The sequence below is a fragment of the Solanum dulcamara genome, chromosome 12 (assembly GCF_947179165.1).
Source record: "Solanum dulcamara chromosome 12, daSolDulc1.2, whole genome shotgun sequence".
NCBI classification, from domain to species: domain Eukaryota; kingdom Viridiplantae; phylum Streptophyta; class Magnoliopsida; order Solanales; family Solanaceae; genus Solanum; species Solanum dulcamara.
The window spans coordinates 47,770,622-47,790,473 of NC_077248.1; positions in this window are offsets into that span (position 1 = coordinate 47,770,622).

Here is a 19,852-nt window from a genome sequence, read left to right on the forward strand (position 1 = left end):
GTCCTATCCTCAGCAAACGCACCACCCTGCCCGCGAATGCATAGGCTTCCTAGGACCTTGTACGCGAATGCGCCAGGGGACTCATGATTGCAGTCCCCAAGGCACCAGACACCAGAAACAACAAAAGAGTTAAGGTTCAAGTTTTTGATCAGGCCCTTGGAATTCGTTTAAGATTCAATAAAAATAAATTGGATATGCTGCTACACTGAATTCGACACTCCGGACTCAATAAAATTGTTAGATTTCCATAAAGAGGTTATTTTGACCACAATACCCTCTCGAACCTCTTATTGGCCTAAAGTTTAATTTTTGGCCTAAAAACTCAAAAGGACGATTAAGGTCCCAGGGTTCTAAGTCAATGTTCAATTAATCAAACTCGATGTTTTAGATGCAAAAGAACTGACAAAATTCTCATTTGACACTCAGATCTCAAAATGTTGACCAAAGTCAAATCAAATCATTTAAAATCACACTTTCCAACTTAAGACCTCAAATTCACCTATCAAACCCAAATTCAAAAATGAAGAAACTCATAGACCAATTTCCACATTCTGAAGTAGATGGAACTAACGAAATCCCATTCCGAGACATATAGCTCTAGTTGGTACTAAAAACCATTTTTAGCAACTTAACTCTTTAAAACTCAAAAATTTGGCCAATACACAAACTATCAAGATTTTAACACATTCAACTACACAAACTAATCAAATAACACTCGGGGGCAATTTCTTGAGAATTTCCAAAATTGACCCTTAAGGTCATTACAACATCTACCACTAAAAATGATGTTTGTCCTCAAACATGAGATAAAGGAAAGTATCTGGAGTGTCAAAAAGTTGAGGATACCGAGCCCGTATATCAGAATCTAACTCCCAAACCTCAATAGGTCGATGTCGCCATCGCATTTTGACTGAAGCAATCTCCTTGGTCCTGAGCCTACAAAGCTACCTATCAAGAATAGCTACCGGCTCCTCCTCATAAGTCAATTCCGGACCCAACTCTACCGCATCATAAGAAATCACATGGGACTCATTCGGTATATACTTGTGAAGCATGGAGACATGGAGCACCTGATGGACAATTGACAATCTAGGGGGTAAGGTCAACTCATAAGACACCCTACCCACTCTCCTTAGAATCTACAATTGGCTAATAAACCCTGGGCTAAGCTTGACCTTCTTTCTAAATCTCATCACACCCTTCATGCGCAATATTTTAAGCCACACACGATCCCCCACCATGAACTCTAAAGGACGAACTCTTCTGTTAGCATAGCTCTTTTGACGACTCTAGGCTGTCAGTAGTCGACTCTGAATCAAGTGTACCTTCTCTATAGCATTCCTAAGTAAATCCGTATCCATTGCATCTATCGTGACTGAATCAAACCACCTAGTAGGTGACCGATACCTACGACCGTACAGTACCTCAAATAGTGTCATCTGAATGCCGGAGTGATAACTATTATTATAGGAAAACTCCGCCAAGGGCAAGTATTGGTCTCATCGGACACTAAAATAAATCACACAGGCCCTAAGCAGATCCTCCAACACCTGAATAGTCTACTTGGACTGGCTATCAATATGGGGATGAAATGCTGAACTCATGTCTAGTCGCATACTCAAACCACGCTGCAATGCCTCCTAAAAGTGAGAGGTGAACACCAAACCTCTATCTAACACAATAGAGATAGGATACTATGAAACCTAACAATCTCACAAAGGTAGATCCTAGCTAACTGTTCTGCATTGTAGCTAGTCTTCACTGGAAGGAAATAGGCTGATTTGGTCAATCGGTCCATAATCACCCAAACAGAGTCATACAATCGGTCCATAATCACCCAAACAGAGTCATACTTATCCAATGCCATGGGTAATTCAGACATAAAATCCATGGTAATGAGCTCCCACTTCCACTCAAGAATGGGCATCCTTTGTATAGGACCACCCAATTTATTATGCTCATACTTCAGTTGTTGGCAATTTAGACACTTAGCCATAAAATCAATAATATCCCTCTTCATGCTACACCATTAATAGTGTTGTTTCAAGTCATGAAACATCTTTGACGGTCTTGGGTCAATAGAATACTTGGAACAATGAGCCTTCTCCAATATCATATGTATCCAATCACCAACCTTGGGCATACAAATAAAACCATTAATCCTCAAAAGTCTCTCCGAATCAAGAGAGGCTAATTTAGCTTCACCTCTTAATACTTTGTCTTGAATGGCCCTCAACTTGTCATCCTCAAACTGGTGCGTATGAATTTGGTCCATCAAAGTAGATCTAGCCTCCACAAAGGCCAAAATGCTATGATGTGTAGAAATATCAAGTCAGACCAACTGCCTAACCAATGATTGAACCTTCAAAGCCAAAGGCCTCTCATCTACCTTAAGGAAGGCCAAACAGTCCCTACTAGATGCTTTGCGACTCAGGGCATCCTCTACCACATTAGCTTTACCTAGATTATAAAGAATAGTGATGTCATAGTCTTTTAATAAATTCAACCACCTACACTGCCTTATGTTCAGAATAAGTTGAGAAAAGATATAATTAAGGATACGATGGTCAGTAAAGACCTCATAATGCACACCATAAAGATAGTGCCTCCACAACTTTAGAACAAACACCACCACCGCCAAATCTAAGTCATGGGTAGTATAGTTCTTCTTATGTCCCTTCAACTGTCGAGAAGCATAAGCTATAAATCTATCATTTTTCATCAATACACCACCCAATCAGACTCTCGAAGTATCATAAAACACAATAAAGGCCACACCCTCGTTAATAAATTCTTAAGATTTTGAAAGCTCACCTCACACTCATTCTTCCACCAAAAGACCATGGTCTTTTGAGTTAGCCTAGTCAATGGGGCTGCAATAGAAGACAAGCCCTAAATAAACCAACGATAATAGCCTACCAACCCAATAAAGCTTCTATTCACGGTGATCGAAGTAGGCCTAAACCAATTACAAACTGCTGTAACTTTGGAAGGATCGGCTATAATACCATCCTCGATCACCACATAGCCCAAGAATGCCACAAACTAGAGCCAAAACTCACATTTGGAGAATTTTTCATACAACTTCTCCTCTCTCAATCTCTAAAGGATGGTTCTCAAGTGACTAACATGATCCACCTCATTCTTGGAATAAACTAAGATATCATCAATAAATATAATCATAAATGAGTCGAAATAAGGCTGGAATAACTTGTTCATCAACTTCTTAAAAGCAGCCGGGGCATTAGTCAACCCGAAGGACATAACCACAAACTTATAATATCCATAAAGAGTCCTGAATGCAGTCTTCGAGATATCAAATTCTCGAACTCTCAACTGATGGTAACCCAACCTCAAATCAATTTAGGAAATACCGATGCACCCTGAAGCTGGTCAAGTAAAAACATCAATGCGAAGAAGACGATACTTGTTCTTGATGGTGACTTTATTCAATTGTCGGTAGTCGATACACATCCTTATAGTACCATCCTTCTTCTTCACAAATAAGATCGATGCACCCCACAATGATACACTAGGTCGAATAAGTATTTTCTTCAACAAATCTTCTAATTGTTCTTTCAACTCCTTTAATTTTGCCAGAGCCACCAGTAAGGAGAAATGGAGCTAGGCTTGGTGTCCAGCTCCAAATCAATCACAAAATCGATATCAAGGTTAGGAGGAACACTCGATAAGTCTTTAGGAAACACATCCATAAATTCTCTTACCACCCTCGTAGTCTCTAAAGGAGATAACTCCTTAGTAAGATCACGTATATGAGTCAAGTAAGACAAACAACCCTTATCCATCAGATGCCAAACATGAATATAAGATATCACCTCCTTAGGATACGAACTCGGATTACCCTTCCACACCAAGCTAGGCAAACTGGGATAGGCTAAAGTCTATGCTCCAATATAGCATAATAAGGAGATAACCATTCCATACCCAATATCACATCAAAATTAAGCATGTCTAATAAAATCAAGTCTTTACAGGTCTCTCTACCTAAAAATATCACCAAACACCCCCAATATACCTGATCCACCACTAAGGACTTGCCTACAGAGGTAGAATCAATAATAGGCATAGTAAGAGGCTCACACACATTATCACTATCTATATGAAAATAGGTAGACACATATGAATAGGTAGACCCTAGATCAAATAATAATGAAGTATGATATTGGAAAACCGGAACAATACTTATAATAACTACATCAGAGGCCTTCGCCTCAGATCTACTTGGTATAGAATAACATAGTTGATGGTCACCTCTAGCCTATGAACCACCTTGGGCGCCATTTCTAGCTCCAACCTTGGCACCTTTGGTTCCACCTCTAGTAAGATATGAAGTACCTCGCACAACTAAAGCAAGAGTAGAATGAATAGCCGGTGTCCCAGGCCATCCAGTAGAAGGAGAACATATAGGGGAATCTTGGGATTTATGCCCAAGCTCATTGCATACAAAGAAGACTTAAAGTCTTGAACCCCATGGAGGATAACCAGAAGTGTCAATACGTCCTCCAAAGCTCGAAGAACCACTATACCTAGTCTAACTCGATGTAGATCCACTTGTACTATCTGAGCCTTAAATAGCTACCTGGACTGGTTTGCCTTAATAAACATGGGTACCTGAACCCGAATACTCCCTGCCCCTAGAGGAATGACCACCACCAAACTGACCCTACTAATCGAATCTCTTGGCCTTGCCCTGTTTAGCATGCTTGATACTCTCTATCGTCTTGGCGTGGTCAATAACACTCTGAAAGTACCATCGAATAATATAAGAGAGGTTGTAGCCTCCTGAAGATAACTAGCTAATTCCTTTACCATCTTGCGAATCTACTCAAACTCAGTGGGAATACTCGACATAGCATAATGAGATAACTCATGGAAGCAAGCCTCATACTCAAATACTAATAGGGAGCACTGTTCTAATTTGTCAAACTCATCCATGTGTTGATCGTAGAGGCTATAAGATGAATTTCTCAAGAAACACCTTTAAAAACTGCTCCCAACTCATTAGGCCTACAAAAAATAACCGATCTTCACCACTCTTTGGCAACCCCTATAAACTAATATGAAGTGTAAGCTACTCTATTTTCCACTAGAGTACCAAGGTCGAACTTACCATTTTGGCACTCAGTCAAAAGGTCATAGGCCTTCTCTCCGGTCATACCATCAAATCTAGGAGGTATCAATCAAATAAACCTCTCAAAGCTCTTCTGCTCAGCTACTAACATAATAGCACTAGCAGAAATTGGCGGAGCTACAAATCTCAGAGGCATGATAGAAGGCACTGAAGAAAAACTCAGAGTCTGAAATCCCACACTAAGCCCGTGAACTGGCAGTGTAGTACCTACTGTAATAAGAGAGCCGAAAGAACTTGGGAGAACCCTAAGAGTCGAAACACCATCCAATATGGCCAAAAGTCTCACCAGTAACTCTTATAGCATCAGAATACTATCAGGAATCACACGAGGCTGGGTTGGCATCTGCTCCTCAGTCTGTTGCTCATAATCATTCTCGTGCTCATACACAAGCTTAACTGATAGCTCACTTACGAATAGGCACCGGTCTCCTCGCTCGACCTCATTCTCTAACTCTTCCACGTCCTCTTCCTCGCCTGCGAACTGGACTCAGGTGGTAGGTGCAGCCTTACTCTCGATAACTCTGGCTCTAGTCATCACCATTTGTGCAGAAGAAATAGATTAAAGGTATATAATAATTGATATGAATTATTGCATGAAAGGAATCAAAAGAAGAAATTTCTCCTAACAAGTATCTTGTAGCCTCTCGAAGGTATGTACGGATGTCTACATACTGATACATAAGACTCTACTAGATACCCTACTATTTAACTTATGAGATCGGTGAATCTAGCACTCTAATACAAATTTGTCAGGATCCAAAAATTGAGGTCATGATGGCACACATCTCAAATGCCATTCCGATGTGTAAGCCATAAAGTAAAACTATATGAGACTCCCAAAGGGAAGTCAAGCCACGAATAAATGAAATATAAAGGGACAATAAATGAATTATCCCAAAACCTGGTGTCATACATTTAAGAGAATCTAATGCAAATTTGAGTCTAAATACATAATATAAGTCTTCGAATATAGTAAAGACTGGAAATTAAAGATGGACTAGCAACGATCCGAATCTCAAGATCTCACCACTGGTCCGATACTGGAATATCCTCTAGAACTCAAATGTTGCACTAGATACCTTAGCTAGAATCCACATCAAAAGGGATACAGAAGTAGGGGTGAGTACAACCCATATGTACTCAGTAGGTTTAAATGACTGAGTATAAGAAATTAATCAAACTTATGAAATAAACTAAGAAATACTTTAATCTACACTTAGGAAAGTCTCACTCCAGCTACGCTGCTGCCGATTTATATAGAACGATATTATTAAAGTAAATATATAGGTATAATTCAATATCATAGATATCAATACAATGCAATGTAGTAAGATGATATGGTGAGGTTAAGGCTATCGCATAATCTTTCATATATACCTGCTGAGCTGTGCTACCAAGCAGGACCCATGGGGGTTGTTACGACCCAACTTAGGACTTAGTCGTGACATGATGATCAAAATCCCAAGGGATCCAACCAAGCCTCTTGACATATCATTAAGCATGCATAAGGTAAAATAAGTGCATAAATAACATAAGAAGTGTCTAAACATGATCACAAAAGAAAGAGTAAACTTGACTACATAGACTCAATGACGTAGATCCAACGATTGCCTCTACTATACATGAAGGGAATGGGATAAGACATGTCCCTAGCGGACCTCAAAATGAAATATAAAAAGTATTTAAGGTAAGAAACAACAACTCATAACTAGTCCTCAATAGATGAAGACTCACTATGACTCCGTCAATGAGAAAGCTCAACTAGCCACACGTATGAATATGATCCTCAACCTCAATCCCTATATTATGAAATAATGTAGGAAACAATATGCGTTAGTACGTTTAAATGTACTAAGTATGAGGGCATAGCATATAATATAAATTATAGGATGTAATGATTAATTGAGTACATGATAAAGAGGATAAGTAAAGCCATGAGAAAATCATAATGATCAAAGCATTTGAAAGACATGGTTAAAACATAAAGATCATAAAGAGCATATTCATATGTGGGATAAGAATTATAACAGACAATAAGACCATGCGAGCTATAACATGGAATCCCAATGTCTTCCCATATAATAGAAGAAAGGGAAATCTACTTGTCAAGGTAAACTCTACCCCGCTAGGCAGGTCATGTACATATGCTATATATGGATCCACTAGATAAGCCATGAAAGAAACCTACGATGGCATATAGTTTAAAGAATTTGAGGCTACTACTAAGGCTTTTGGTAGGGCCCCTACCTCAAAGTCTACTCGGTGCTAAGTCAAATTCCACAAAATACATAACATAGTAATTATACTTAACATATATCATAAACTTGTTCATAAACTTCATAATTAATAGAATAGATCATTTTATAACATAATTTCAATGTTAGTATTGACCTTTCATCATTACAATATCATACTTGCACAATTCATGTCATTAGGTTCCTACATCACCACATAGAGCCTTTCTTCATAACTTGCATGAAATTCATATCTTGTACATACTTGTAATTTATGATCACAATTCATAACTTGAACTTTGAGTAAAATTCATTTACATAGCCAATTTGAATGAAAACTATGATAATACTTTGAAATCATTGAATTCAGAATCATACTTCATATTATCATCATTGAGAATAGCTTCATGCTTGTGCAATCATAATTCAACCTAAAATTATATGATTTATCTAGAAATATACTTATAATGATTGTCTATAATGATTGAAAACTAATTAAAACAACCCAATACAATTCATCAAAATTAAGGTTACAATCACAATTGAAATTCATTAGATTTTGAATAAAAACCTTGGGACACCATGGGTGAAAGGGATCCATGGATCAATCTCTACATATCTTGATTAAATTTGACCTTGGAATTGAAAAAGGATACTTGTTCTTGAAGAAACTCTAGCCAAACTTGATGAAGAAGATGAACCATTGAATGTACCTTGAGAGAGAAGTCCTCAAGTTTTTTGGAAATTAATGTGGGAGATGATTAGGTTTAAGAATATTTAGGATATTTTCATAATTAATCTTTTTTCAAAAATGTCCACATACATTAATGAAAGAATAGGTAAATCGCGGATTATTCCTTATTTAATTAGAACAGAAACTTACCAAGAGGGACCCATCATGGTCCGTGATGTTCATCAAGGCCGGTGGTGGTGTCCGTTATGATTGACTTGGCTTGAATATCCTAAGGCTGCAGGGGAAGAGTTTTAGAACTTTCTCTATGGTGCAGGACCTGCATGGTGGTCTATATGAGTGACCACCATGGAATCCATCATGGTCCGTGAAAAGCTACACGATCTGTGGTGGTTTGTCGTGGTCCTTGCCTTGGGATCATTTTTCTAAGGTCTAAGAGAAGGGGTCATCACGGAGGTGTTCATGGCCCATGGTGCTCACCACGGTCTATGATCCCTTATCGTGGAGCTCACCCTGTAGGACTAAGTTCCTAAATCACTACCCTAGTGGCTCACCACAAGGTGTGGAGCGCACCACGACCTGTGGTGGCCTTCTATTATCATCACTTAGTGCCAAAAATTATAGGTTTCATAATTTTCATATTTTTATCCTCATTTTTTGACTTTCCAAATTCCAGAGTCTTACAATATCTCCTCCTTGGAAACATTCATCCTTGAATGGGACTCAAGCTTGCATGAATAGAATAGGAAAGGAATATAACAGCCCAACATGAATGCAAAACATCTCGATAATGCCTATAACATGAAAATATTTAATCTCAAGCAAATACATGAATTTAAAACTCATTTCATGAATATTCATGCATATGAAACCATGAGAACAACTAAAATATGTGATTTGGGATAATTGGTTCATGAAGGAACCAAATTCCTCAACTAGGCAAGGAAGGAAAGAGATGAGAATATCGGGACATCATATCATCTTCAGCCTCCCATGTAGCACCCTTAACCTTTTGATTCCTCCATAATACTTTAACTGAAGCTATTTCCTTGTTTCTCAACTTTCAAACTTGCCGGTTTAAAATCTCAACTGGAACCTCTTCATAAGAAAGACTCTCTTTGACCTCAATGTTGTTCAATGGAACAATAGAGATGGGATCACCAATAAACTTACTCAATAATGACACATAGAACACCAGATGCACCGATGCCAAATCTGAAGGCAAATCCAACTCACAAGCCACCTTAACAATTCGCCTCAAAATCTAATATAGACCAACATAGCGGGGACTTAGATTTCTTTTCATACAAATGCATCACACCCTTCATGGGTGAAATTTTCAAGTAAAATCAATCATTAACTTCAAATTCAAGTTCCCTTCTCCTCACATCTGAATAGGACTTTTGTAGGCTTTGGGTCATTATCAATCTTTTTCTAATGAGTCTAACTTTATCCATAGCCTCAAATACCAACTCGGGTCCTATCAAAGCAACTTCACTTACCTCAAACCAACCGAGAAGAGATCTACACCACCTACTATACAAAGCTTCAAATGGAGTCATCTCAACACTAGAGTGATAATTGTTATTACAATCAAACTCTATTAACAATAATTGTCCATCCCAATTTCCTTTAAAATCCATGCATGCTCTCAACATATCCTCTAATGTTTGAATGGTACGTTTGGCCTGACCATCTATTTGTGGGTAAAAATCTATACTTAGATTCACTTCGGTTTCAAGATCCTTTTGGAAAGATATCTAAAACCAAGATGTAAACTAAGTACCTTGATTAGAAATGATAGAAAATGGAACCCCATGAAGCTTAAACAACTCTCGGATATACAATCTAGCATAGTCCTCGGTTGAATATGAGGTCTTAACTTGAAACAAATGAGCTGACTTAGTCATTCGGTCAATTATCACCCAAATGGAATCATGTTTCCTATGAGTACTAGGAAAACCTTTAATGAAATCCATATTCAAGGCTTCCCATTTTCAAGTAGGAATCTCAATGGCTTGAGTAAAACCTCTCAGTTTTTGATGCTCAACTTTCACTCGTTCATAATTGGGCACTTAGTTACAAATTCTGCAATGTCCCTTTTCATGCCATTCCATCAATACACTTATCTCAAATTTTGATACATCTTTGTGGAATCAGGATGAATAAAATATCGCAAACTATGTGCTTCGAACAATATCATATCCTTCAAGCCATCAACATTTGGCACAGACAATTGTCCTTGATATCTCAAAATACCATATCCCCTTTGGGAGAAAGCCTCAATGGCATTTTCGGCAACCTGTTTCTTCAATTCAACCAAAGTGGGATAACTATCTTGCTTTGCCTTTACATCTGCCACAAGGGATGATTCAGAGCCATTTTGCACAATAACACTTCCATCTTTGGAATCAACTAATCTAACACCCAAATGGGCTAGTATATGCACATCCTGAACTAGGTCTCTCTTTTCATCCTCAATATGAGCAACACTATTCATGGACAATCTACTAAGAGCATCGACAATCACATTTTCCTTACCCGAATGGTATAATACATTTCATGTCGTAATGCTTTAACAGTTCAAGCCATCTTCTTTGTCGAAGGTTCTAGTCTTTCTGAGTGAACACATATTGCAAACTCTTGTGATCGGTGAAACTATCCATATGGACACCATAAAGATAGTTTCTTCATAATTTTAAAGAAAATACCACCGCCGCCAACTCCAAGTCACGAGTTAGGTATTTCTTCTCATGCACTTTGAGTTGCCTTGAAACATAAGCTATCACTTTACTATTTTGCATTAGCACACAACCAAGACCAACTCGTGAAGCATCAAAATACATAATAAAACCATCACACCCTTCTGGTAAAGTCAACACCATAGCGGAGGTAAGCCTATCCTTCAACTCTTAGAAGTTTTTCTCACATGCCTTGGACCATTGAAATTTCACCTTCTTTTTGTCAAAAAAGTCACAGAGATTCAATAGAACAGAAACCTTCCACAAACCATCTTTAATAATCAGTTAAATCCAAGAAACTCTGAATATCAGAAAGACTCAACAGTCTAGGCCAATTTTTAACCACCTCGGGCATCTTTGGATCAACCATGATTTCTTCTCTAAAAACAATCTGACCAAGGAAAGCGACTGCAACAAAATCTCAAATGAGCGGCATTCTCTTTCTCACTTCGAGAATAAATCAAAATATCATCAATAAACACAATTATAAACATATGTAAGTATTTCTTGAACACCCTATTTATCAAATCCATAAAAGCTGGAGGGGTATTCGTTAGTCCAAAAGACATAACCAAGAATTCAAAGTGACCATACCGAGTTCTAAAGTCCATTTTTGGAATGTCACATTCCCTCACTAAGGAGTTGATGATAACCCGATCGAATTTCAATCTTTGAAAAGTAATTTGCCCATTTCAATTGAACAAAAAAATCATCTATCCTAGGAATTGGATATTTGTTCTTCACAGTGACCTTATTGAATTACCGATAATCTATATACATTCAAAGTGATCTATCCTTTTTTCTAACAAACAATACGGGAGCACTCTATGATGAAATGCTGGGCCTTATAAAACCCTTGTCCAATAGATCCTTCAATTTCTCTTTCAACTCCTTAAGTTCCGCCGGAGCCTTATAGTAAGGAGGAATAGAAATAGGTTGAGTATCGGGAAGGAGATCTATACCAAAGTCAATTTCTCTTTCAGGAGGAACACTAGGCAAGTCATCGTGAAACACATCAGAAAACTCATTAACTATAGGGACCAATTTAGGAGTAGGAGTTTTGGAATCAACATCCCTAACTTGCACTAAATGATAGATGAACCATTTGGAAATCATTTTCTGGGCCTTAAGACATAAGATGAATCGATCCTTAATCACCGAATAATTACCCTTCCATCCAAGAATAGGCTCATTAGGAAACTAAAACTTGACTCTATGGGTTCTACACTCAATGGATGCATAAGAGGCATGTAACCAATCCATACCGAGAATGATATTAAAATTGGTCATGTCTAGTTTAACGAGATCACAAGGGATAAATTTGTGCAAAATCGACACGGAAAACTTTCTATAGACTCTTTTAGCCATAATCGACTCACCTACAGAAGTATAAAAAGAAAAAGGTTCTAGCAACACTTCGGGGGACACATAAAACCTCATAGACACATAGGGAGTAATGAAAGACAAATTTACAGTAGGATCAAGCAAGGCATAAACATCATAGTGAAAGACCCATAACATACTAGTAACAATATTGGGAGTCTCCTCTACCTCTTATCTACCATGAAGAGTATAGAACCGGTTGTTGCATTGACCACCCTTAGGTTGAACTTGGGCACCTTGTTGCACTTGGCCTTCATGGGCTACTTGGATTTGAGGACGACCTTCTCTACTTTTGTTGGAAATATAAGGGCACTTGGATTGCCTATGACCCATTTTTCCACATCCAAGGAAGCACCTGTTCCCATCAAACATTTCCCTCCATGATTCTTTCCACACTTAGCACACTTGGGAAAGGAAGGGCTACTAGTATTCACACCTTCTTATTGAGCCTTAGAGTATGGCACCCTATCATTAACAAACTTCTTTTCAAAACTTTGGCCTTGTTAAGAATGGCCACTATCTCCATCGAACCTAGCATTTAAGAACCCACCTTCATACCAGGCTCTCTTAGAATCTCTTATTCTCATATATTTGAGTTTTTCTCCCTTAATTTGTTCGGCAAAAGTCAGAAGCTGAGATATGTCCATTTCCTTGACAAGCATGACCGTAAAACATTCCTTAGCAACCAAGTCGGATACCTCCGATATATATTAACTCATTTAGGCACATAAATCGGCAACTAATGAATCAGCATACTTGGATAGCTTGGTGAACTTGAGGGCATAGTCCTCATATCCTTGTTTCCTTGTCGAAGATTGATGAACTCTAACACTTTGGCTTGCCTCAGCTCAAGAGGGAAAAATGATCAAGGAAATAAATTCTGAAGGATTCCCATTCAATAGATCCTCCGTCTACCCTTCCTATCTTCTATTGGGTATAGTAAACTTAATCAACACCTTTGAGTTGGTAAGCCACCAACTCTACTTTCTCTTCCGAAGTCACCCTCATAATACTCATTATTTTATATAACTCATCGATAAACTCTTGGAGATCCTCATCAACTTTTGAACCATAAAACTCTGGAAGATTCATTCTTATAAAATATCTTACCCTCAAAGCAGGAGTGGGAACATTAGGAGAAGCCGCAACCCCTTGGTTGGCCACAACTTAGGGTAGCATAGTAATAGTGGTCCAAAATTCTACATTAGTAACTTGTTCAGATAGAGGACCATTATCTTAAGGAACTGGAGGAGCTTGGTACCCATTAGCATTGATCCTACTTTGCATAGATGCTCTTCTTGGAGGCATTTTCTAAAAATTGCAAAGGGTAATTGTTAGAAAAAGGAAGTCTTAAAGTAAACTCTATAGAATGACTTAGACCATGAAAGAAGTGAGAATTTTCTAAATCGCAAAAGAAGATTATGATGTCAAAATCTTGCGCCCTTGTTTTTCCATAGATATGATATGCTTCAAAACTATGAATAAGACTTAACATGACGTGGCATATTGGACACCCTAGGACATCTTAAACTTTGTGCTCTGATACCAAGTTTGTCATGATCCGACCTAGGGCCTAGTCGTAATATGGTGATCGTATCCTCGAAAGGCTTCAACCAAGATTCTTGACATATCATTAAGCATGCATAAGGTAAAATAAGTGAGTAAATAACATAAAAAGAGTCTAAACATGATCATAAAAGAAAGAGTAAACTTGACTATATAGACTTCATGACATAGGTCCAATGATTGTCTCTACTATATAGGAAGGACGAGGAATAAGACATGTCCCTAGATCACCTTTAAAATAAAATAAAACAAGTCTTTGAAGTAAGAAACAACAACTCATAAATAGTCCTCGATAGATGAGGACTCACCACGACTCTATCGATGAGAAAGCTCAACTAGCCACATGTATGAATATGATCATCAACCTCAACCCCTATATTATGAGACAATGTAGGAAACAATATGCGTTAGTATATTGGAAGATACTAAGTGTGAGGGAATGACATGTAATATAAATCATAAAATGCAATGATCAATTGAATACATAATAAAGAGGATAAGTAAAGTCATGAAAAAATCATAATGATCAAAGCATTTGAAAGACATGGTTAAAATATAGAGATCATATAGAGCGTATTCATATGTGGGATAAGAATCATAACCGATAATAAGACCATGTGAGCTATAACATGGAATCCCAATGTCTCCCCATACAATAGAAGAAAGAAGAATCTACTTGCCAAGGTAGACTCTATCCTACTAGGTGGGTCATGTACATAAGTTATATGTGGATCCACTAGCTAAGACATGAAGGCAACCTATGGTGGCATGTAGTTTAAGGGAGTTAAGGTTGCTACTAAGGCCTTTGGTAGGGCCCCACCTCAATGTCCATTCGGTGCTAAGTCAAATCCCACAAAATACATAACATAGTAATCATACTTAACATACATCATAAACTTGTTCATGAACTTTATAATTCATAGAATATATTATTTCATAACATAATTGTAATGTGAATATTGACATTTCATCATTACAATATCATACTTGCATAATTCGTGTCATTAGGTTCCTAGGTCGCCACATAGGGCCCTACGTCACCTTTCCTCATAACTTGAACATCCTAGTTATTCATGACCACAATTCATACTTGAACTTAGAGTAAAACTCATATACATAGTCAATTTGAATGAAAACAATGATAATACTTTGAAATAATTGAACTCACAATCATACTTTATAATATCATCATTGAAAATAGCTTCATATATGGGAAATCATAGTTCAACTTAAAATCATATAATTCATGTAGAAACATACTTATAATGATCATTTATAATGATTGAAAACATAATTGAATCAACTCAATGCAATTCATTAAAATTAGGGTTACAACCCAATTAAAATTCGTGAGATTTTAAATAAAAATCTTGAGACTCTATGGGTGAAAGAGAACCATGGATCAATCCCTACATACCATGATTAAATTTGACCTTGGAATTGAAAAAGGAGACTTGTTCTTGAAGAAACCCTAGCCAAACTTGATGAAGAAGATGAACCCTTGAATGAACTTTGAGAGAGAAGTCCTTAAGTTTTTTGGGAATTAATGAGGATAAAGAGTAGTTTTAAGAATATTTAGGATATTTTTGTAATGAATTTTGTCCCAAAAATATCCACATACATTAATGAAAGAATAAGGAAATGATCAGATTATCCCTCATTTGATTGGAACTGGAACTCACCATGGAGGGCCCACCACGTCCTGTGATATTGTCCGTGAGGATTGACTTGGGTTAAATATCTTGAGGTTGTAGGGAAGGGTTTCATAACTTCCTCCATGGAACCTTTTATGGTCCATGGACCATGGTCGTGGTGCAGGACGTCCATGCCCTTCCATTTTCATCACTTGGTGCCAAAAATTGCAGGTTTCAAAAGTTTTATGTTTTGATCCTCATTTTTTGACTTTTCAAATTCCAGAGTCTTATAGGGGTCTCTTAGAAAATATAGCTCGTCACAATCTCAATATATCAACTACCTTACCAACCAGCTCGTGGCTAAGGACTCATAATACTAATATATCATCCACTTGCCACCTATCTCGTGGTCAAGAATATAAAAAGGTGTCACTTTTTCTTTTTCAAAAAGAGTTTTTGCTGTTTTCAACTTCCCAATGATTAATGCCATGATAAATGAGGATAAATGCAACCAAAACGCATAAGATATGGAGGCAATATTCAACTTAACATGTAATTCAAGGTTCAAAGTTCTCAAAACTTAATCTAAGCATGATATTCAACCTCAATAGACAGTAATGGGAAGGAAGTACCTCAAATTAAGTGTTCAAACATTTTCGACATTATTTCAATACTCATGTATGCTTAAAACCCAAACTCAACTCCTCAGGAGAGTATTTCAAGTCAAATAGTATCCTCATACCTCTCTCATGGGCAAATTATGAATCACATATGCTCAAAACAGATAAGTTAGCAAATAAGGCCCCCACATGGGCTACACAATGCAAATAAACTCTCATACGGGGTATCACAATACAAATAAGCCCCTACACGGGTATCTCAAATTAAATTATCAATCCCAATTTATACTACGACCCCCTCTCAAAATCTACAACATAGAATTTGACTAATCACCCTAACTCAACTCCAAGAAGGATGGCCAAAACTACCTCAATTACCCAAACCGCACTCGAACTCTTCTATCGGATGATCAAAACTCAAATTTAACATCAGAATTGACAATCCACTATCAAATATTAAATATACACATCACAAGGAGTCCAATGACACCCATATTGATAGGTTTCAAAATCGTGGGTAAAATAGTCCAAAAATTGATTAATTCCGAAAAGGGTTGAATCTGGAAATTTCTTGTAAAATTAGATTTTACTAGTAATAAGGATCTCATGGTTGAAAATCCATAAAAATGAGTATAAAATGAGCTAGAAATTACCATTTTTCTTAATTTCGGGTTAAGGAAGAAAATAAGAAATTTGGGGTTTAAAACTGAAGATTAGGAGTTGAAATCATGATATAAATGATGGAATATGAGAGATTTTAATGAAATTTTACTTACCCAATGAAATTAATCAAAGAAATCTCTCAAAAATTGCCCCATCGAGCTCAAGAACTCCAAAAATGGTAAAAATGAGGTTTTCCCGGATTTTCTATTGTTCAGGTGAAATTTGTTCTCCATGAATGCGGAAACATTACTCCATGAACATGAAGTATATGGAGGTGGCTCTCTACGGACATAGTGAATAGTGCTGCAAACATGGACCATAAGCAGCTCTATCCTCCGCGACTGCGCCACATTGCCCGCAAATGTAGAGGCTTCCCAGGCCTTTGTCCACGAATACACTAGGCGACCCGCGATAGTAGTTATAAAGACCTAGCCCGTTTTTACTAAAAATATCTGCTGTAAAAGAATATGAATCTCAGTCGTCATAAGACTAGAATCAATTTCTTGATATGCGAGTGCATTAGTTGTGAATTAAGGTTGTACTATGGTCCTATCTCAAAGTTGAGTTGAAAATGTCTTTCCGTTTTAGTTTTGGACTTGAGTTCAAACCAGGATCACCTTCAAATGACCATATCTCTCAGAAGATAAATAATTAGGCATCCCATAGCCTATCTAATTAAAGGTCTATGAGTCTTCTTTCCAACGCCACCAAATTTGCCACATTTGGAGTTTAAAGTAAAACATTATGACTATTTTACTGAGTACTATCCATGCTGGGCCACCAGAGCGTGATTTAAGCTGCTGTGGCGGGATTTGACGGGACAGAATGGAATGGAAGCATCTTTTTATTATCTTATTCTTCCCCTAAGTTCTAAAATAGATGAGGGTTACCCTAGAAACCCCCAATAAGAACTAGGCTTGGAGAGAAGGGAAGAAGATATTCCTAGTGCAAGGAAGGCTACAACCCATTAATTCTAGGCCCGTCTCCATAGTTTCTCCCTACAAAAGTCAGGAATCGTGCTATAATCCTTCTACAAGTTCTTGCTTCCCAGGTAGGCTAGGTTTCTATAATTGAGTAGTTGTAAATCTATTCCCACGCATTCTATATTTTAGTTGATAGTAGATTTCATGCTTAGGACTTCGGGCATGGAGTATGGATAGTTAAATGATGGTCAATTGTTGTTTAGAGTGGGAATATATGTTGTAGGTCATGATTATTATGTGACTAGTGATAAAAGTCCAATCTTTGAATGTTAACCTTAGTGAAAACTATTTAGAAGGCCAATGACCCTTGCAGGATTAAATGTAGACAATTGTTGAGTTGTTAGGAAATCTTGAGACCAATGGGTTATGGAGATTTGATATATATAAAGGAATGTGATTATACAAATAATTGTGCGTGTTCATACTGGTTATTCTCTAAGAATTACTTGAGTAATGTGAATCATGAAATAAAAGGGTGAATGTGAATGACTTAGTGTTGATATATCTCATGCCATGAAGCTATTTGATTACCTATGGTTGTAGGTTATAGTTTAGTCTATATCATAGAGAGACCTTTAATAGAGACTGAGTAATGTTGTGATATTTACCATGCATTTAATTATTGTGGTTGGATGATTGGTATGCTGATATAATGGTCTACAATCCCTTGACTGTGAAATCCATAATCTTGAACTTGCTCTACTCAAAAGTGATGCCTTAAATAAAGAAGGCTTGATGAAATATTGATAATGAAGGGAAAGATAGAATGAAGCTAATGAAATGACTATTTGTGAACAATTATATACAATAAGTCTGATTACTTGATTATGCAAGTATGTGAACTATTCATTGTGGATAGTGATTTTGATATTGGATCGATTATCGCATTTCGAAACATATATTTAATCGGGTTTCACATTCCGACACATATATTAGATTGAGTGTCACTTTCTGACACATATATTAGATCGGGTATTATGTTTCGACACATACTAACTATTGGATCGGGTGTCATGCCGACATACTAGCAGTTTGAGTATAGGTTCCATGAGAGAACTATTGTGTTGCTATCATTTGTGAATTGATCTTGACTATATGTGTGATGATAGAGAAACTGACTTGATTATAATTAAGCATGCCCATCTTGTGTAATAATTGATATGAAAGGACCAAAGAGCCAAGTGTTACCATATTGACTGTTGTTTCTGAGAATTACATTGTGAAATTATATATTGCTCTAAAATGGTAAATTGATAATGTGTTCATGTATATGCCCGTTCGGATTATGTTATGGTTGCTAGACTTGTCTCCATTTTAGGCATGAGGTCGTGGGTAAATAAGTGGAGAGCAATCGATGCATTGTTAAGTGAAATTAGTGACTTAAAGTCAGATATTACTGATGTCCTGTGGGCACATATGTTAAAGGGGGGATTTGAAGAGAATACGAAGCTTCTGCCTTCGGTCAAGCCCCTCTAGCGGGAGCAATCCCGCTGTGGTGAGGCCACCAGAGTGGGATAGGTACCACCACAGTGGGTCAATATGGTTAGAATGTGAGTCTTATCCCACCTAAATATTTCCTTCTTTCAAGTGAGATGCTAATTATTCTAGGGCCAGGTGTTAGTGTGAAAGCTAAAGGTAGTAGACTGGTTAGACAAAGTTAATAAGCCCCGTAGTTTGAAAACTCATTTCTGTGATAAAAGGGCTAGGACTTGATCTTAATTAGAGTTGGCAGCGCACTAACTAGAAGGGATGAGAGTTAGGCTTGAACGACTTTAATAAAGTTAATGGAAATGATAAGAGTTTGTGCATATTGGTTTGGCAAGTGTATTTTCTTAAGAGCATGTCCTTCTTGTGAATCTCTTTATATTATGCGGTGGATATCGGGTTGACCGATATTGTCTACCAGTATGTGTTATTTGTACTGATACTACTCTTGCTATGCCAATTGGTATAGTCTGGTTGCAGGATCAGTGCTGTCTCTTAGGTGAAGACAAAGATGATTCTCCAACAACTTCTACTCTTCCTACCTCATGGTGGGAGATACAAAGATGATTCTCCAACAACTTCTACTCTTCCTTCCTCATGGTGGGAGATGTGTCATTATTTTATTGTATATTATATCTTAATAAGCTCTTGTACCTATTTAGAATAGTATCCTTGGGGGTGTTAAGTTATTTTCTTATAA